Genomic DNA, 5,214 nt, shown 5'->3' on the forward strand with positions numbered 1-5,214 from the left:
CGACTCATGGCAGCCCAGCTCCAGGTTGAGCTGTTGTTCAGCATCTTAGCTGTGGAGGGCAGTGTCACTGGCCCTCCTATGTGGGATCCGAACCGGGGCCCTCTGGCATCCCAAGCGAGTTCTTAACCATCGCGCCACTCGGCCGGCCCTATATGCAGGTTTTTTAAAGCGTCAACTGTATTTTATAGTTTTTGTGTATATCTTGCACCTCCTTGGTTAAATTTATTCCTATGTATTTTATTATTTTGTATGCTGTTACAAATAGAATTGTTTCTTAATGCCTTTCAGAGTATTCACTGAAGATATATTGAAACACAACTGACTTACAGTGTTGGTCCTATAACCCTGCAACTTTGCTGAATTCATTAATTTGTTCTAGTGTTGTTGTTGTTTTAATTCTTTGGGAATTTTTTATACATAGGATCATGTCATTTGAGAATAGATACTTTTAATTTTTTTCCAGTTTGGACACCTTTTATTTCTTTTTCTTGCCTAATTGAGTCTAGCTAGAACTTCCAATACAATATTGAAAAGCAGTGGTGAAAGTGGCATCCTTGGTCTTGTTCCTGATCTTAGGGGAAATACTTTCAGTCTTTTACATTATGATGTTAGCTGTAGGTTTTTCATAAATTCCCTTTATCATATTAAAAGAGTTCCCTTCTATTCCCAGTATTCTGAGAGTTTTTATCATGAAATGGTGTTGGATTTTGTCAAATAATTTTTCTGTGTTAATTGAGATGATCATGTTAGTGTTTTTCTCTTTCATTCTATTAATGTATATTACATTGATTGATTTTTTTCATGCTTTACCACCCTTACATTCCTGGGATAAGTCCTACTTAGTGATGGTATATAATCCTTTTAAAATTTTGTTGGATTCAGTTTGCTGCTACCTTGTTGAAGAATTTTGCATCTGTATTCATAAGAGATATTGAGGTGTAGTTTTGTTGTGATATCCTTGTCTAGCTTTGGTATTAGGGTAATCCTGGCTTCATAGATGAGTTAAAAAGTGTCCCCTCATCTTCTGTCTTTTGGAAGAGTTTGAGTAAAATTGGTGTTAATTTTTTAAGTGTTTTGTGGAATTCACCAGTGAAGCCATCTAGTTCTAGACTTTTCATTGCTGAAAAATTTTTTGATTACTGATTCTCTCTCTTTACTTCTTATAGTTCTGTTCAGATTTTTTTTTTTGGTAAGATTTTATTGGAGAATTGGGGGAGGGGAATAGCACTGGGGATTTTATTGGGGAATTGGGGGAAGGGGAACAGACAAGTTGCTGTCATTTTGTTCTTCAGTCTAGTTGTGGAGGACGTTGCTTCACTGGCCCATGTTGGTATTATCATTGCGCTCTTCCTGGGTGAGGCAGATCGGTTGCCGGCCTCTGGACGGCCGCTCATGGCGGCTCTTGGCAGCTCACACCAGCTGCCAGCCGCTCACGGTAGCTTATGGCAGCCCACTGCAGCAGGGGCTGCAGCCTATGCCGTCGCCGGCGACTCACGGCAGCCCAGCTCCAGGTCGAGCTGTTGTTCACCATCTTAGCTGTAGAGGGCAGTGTCACTGGCCCCCATGTGTGATCCGAACTGGGGCCCTGCTGCTCAGAGCTGGCGTCCCAAGCTAGCTCTTAACCAATGCGCCACTCGGCTGGCCCCTTTGTTTAGATCTTTTATTTCTTCTTGAGTCTGTTTTGATAATTTATGTGTTTCTAGGAATTTGTCCATTTCATCTAGGTTATTTAATTTGTTGGCATACAATTGTTTCTAGTATTATCTTACAGCCCTTCTAATTTCTGTACGGTCAGTAGTAATGTCCCACTTTCTGATTTTAGTTTTCTGCATCTTATGTTTTTTTCTAAGTCAGTTTAGCTAAAGGTTTGCCAATTTTGTCAATCTTTTCAAAGTACCAACTTTTGGTTGCATTGATTTTCTCTCTTGTTTTTCTACTCCCTATTCCATATATCTCTGCTCTAACAAGTTATTATTTCTTTCCTCCTAATATCTTTTGGTTTAATTGGTCTTTTTTTTTCTGGTTCCTCAAGGTTTAAAGTTAGGTTGCTGATTTGAGATCTTGTTTTTAAAAATGTTTACAGCTATACAGTAATACCTTGGTTTGCGAGCATAATTTGTTCCGGAAACAAACTACTCGTATTGCAAGACATCGCTTGTTTACCAAGTTAAAATGTATTAGAAATGTTTTCTCGTCTTGTGGAACACTCGCAAACCAAGTTACTCGCAATCCAAGGTTTTATTGTAATTTCTTTCTTAGCACTGTTTACTTTGCATCCATAACTTTTTTTTTTAAGTTTGTAACAGAGGACAACTTATTAGAGTAGAAAATAACAGCTCTCAAAATGAGAGGGGGTCCTGACTGGGTTGCCCCCCATAACTTTTGATATGTTGTGTCATCTCAAAGTATTTTATAATTTCTCTTGTGAGTTATTTTTTGAGCCATTGTTTACTTAAGAGTGTGTTGTTTAATTTCCACATTTTGTGAATATTCCAGTTTTCCTTTTGTTACTGATTTTTAGCTTCACTCCATTATAGTTGGAGAAGATACTTTGTATGATTTCTGTCTTTTTAAGTGTATTGAGACTTGTTTTGTGGCCTAACATATGACCTAGCCTGGAGAATGTTTATGTGCACTTGAGAAGAATGTATATTCTGCTGTTTTTGGATGAAGTATATGTCTGTTAGGTCAAGTTAGTTTAGTGTTGTTCAAATCTCCTATTTCCTTATTGAACTTCTGTCTAGATGTTCTATTTCATTATTAAAGTATAATGTTGGAATCTCCAATTATTGTAGAACTGTCTATTTCTGCCTTCAATTTTGTCAACATCTGGTTCATATATTTCAAACTTCTGTTTATATATATGTTTATAGTCACTATATCTTCCTAATGAATCAATATATATTGACCTTCTTTATCCCTTGTAACAGTTTTATATTTAAAGTCTATTTTGCCTGATGTTAGCATAACCACCTCAACTCTCTTTTGGTTACTATTTGTATGAAATATCCTTTTCCATGCTTTCACTTTCAACTTATGTGTGTCTTTGGATTTAAAGTGAGTCTCTTATAGACAGCATAAGTTGGATCATGTTTTTTTTGTTTGTTTTACTGGAAATATCTTGTTCTTTTTAATCATGTGGTATAATAAAATTAAGTGGCATATATATTTTTTTAAAATTCGTTCTGCTAGTTTCTGTCTTTTAATCAGGGGGTTTAAACGATTACATTTAAAGTGGCTACTGGTAAAAAAAGGACTTCTGGCATTTTGCTATTTGTTTTCTTATATCTTAAGTCATATCTTTTTTTGTTCCTCAGTTCCTCCTACACAGCCTTATTCTGTCTGTTTTTTTTTTTCAATGTGCCATTTTGATTCTCTCCTCATTTCCTTTTCTATATATATCTTTAGTTATTTCTTCAATGGCTACCATGGGGATTACAATTAACACCCTAAATTTGTATCAATCTAGCTTGAATTGATACCAGTTTAGCTTCCATAGTGTACAAAAAATCTGCTCCTATGTAGCTTTGTCTCCCTCCTTATGTTGTTTTTGTTACAAGTTACATCTTTATACATTGTATGCCAATTAACACAGAATTATAATTATTGTTTTATGCATTTGTCTTTTAAATCATATAGGAAACAGAAAGAGGAATTACAAACCAAATATAATACTGTCTTTTTTATTTACCTATGGGGTTACCTTTACTGAATTTCTTTATTTCTTTGTATAGCTTTGAATTACTGTCTAGTGTCCTTTTATTTCATCCTAAAGGACTCCCTTTGGCATTTTTTTATAGGCTAGGTCTACTAGCAGTGAACTCCCTCAGCTTCCGTTTCTCTGAAATTCTTATTTTCCCCTTTGTTTTAAAGGATGTTTTTGTTGGATATGGAATTTTTGGTTGAAAGTTGTTGTTTTTTTAGTACTTTAAATATGCCACCTGACTGCCTTTTGTTCTCCATGGCTTTTGATGAGAAACGAGGTGTTAAATCTTAGTGAAGACCTCTTTACATGATGAGTCACTTCTGTTGTGCTGTTTTCAAGATTTTCTCTTTGTCTTTTGGCAGTTTGATTATGATGTCTTGGTGTGGATCTCTTTGAATTTGGCCTACTTGGAGTTTGTTGTACTTCTTGGTAGATTCATTCCTTTCATCAAATTTGGGGAGTTTTCAGCCATTTTTTCAAATATTCTTTCTACCTCTTTTTTTTGTCTCTCTCTTCCTTCTGGGACTCCCATAATTCATATGTCAGTCTGCCTGATGGTATCCTATGGTTCTCTTTGTTCATTTTTCTTCATTTTTTTTTCTTTCTGCTATTCAGACAATAATTTTAATAGTCCTGTCTTCACACTCACTCATTTTTTTTCTTCTTCCAGCTTGAATCTGCTGTTGAACCCCTGAAGTGAGTTTTTCAGTTCAGCTACTATACTTTTTAGCTCTAGAATTTTTGTATGGTTCTTTTTACAATTTATATCTCTTTATTGATATTCTTCATTTGTCCATTCTGCTGGCTCCCTTTATGTCCTTTGTTTTCCTTACTCTTTGAGTAAATTTAAGACAATTGATTTAAAGTATTTGTCTAGTAAGTCCAATGTCTGGGCCTCCTTGGTGATGGTTCCTATAAACTTTTTTTTCTGTAAATAAACCATATTTCCTTTATTCTTTTTATACCTTGTGAATTTTTTGTTGCATAAAATTGGACATTTTGAATATTATAATATGCCATTCTGGGAATCAGATATGCCTCTCATAGTTTGCTATTGTTGATTACTGAAGACTGTAATTGTTCATTTGTTTATTGACTTTTCCAAACTATTTTTGCTAACTGTAGTTTTTGTTGTGTATGGTCACTGAAATTTCTGTTCCATTATCTTAGCAGTCAGTCAGTGACCTGACAGAGAATTCCTTAAATGCCTGGAGTGAAAAACAAAAGAACAAAAAAACACAAAACACCTCCTAGTCTTTGCAGATTGGCTCTGAGTTGGAGCACTTCAATGCTAAGCCAATTTGCCTAAATGCCACCTTAGCCTTTACCTCCTGGTTGCATGGAGCCCAGAGATCAGCCAAAGATGCAAGCCTAGAGTTCAGAATGCATATTCTGAACATGCCATTGGTCTGTGGACATGCACTTTTCATGCCAGATTTCCCCTTATACATGGTAACCCTTCAAAGTCCTTATTTCCTCATGTATCTTCGTCCTCTGTCTCCTCCTTT

The sequence above is a fragment of the Hipposideros armiger genome, unplaced genomic scaffold, assembly GCF_001890085.2.
Source record: "Hipposideros armiger isolate ML-2016 unplaced genomic scaffold, ASM189008v1 scaffold_72, whole genome shotgun sequence".
Lineage (NCBI taxonomy): Eukaryota > Metazoa > Chordata > Mammalia > Chiroptera > Hipposideridae > Hipposideros > Hipposideros armiger.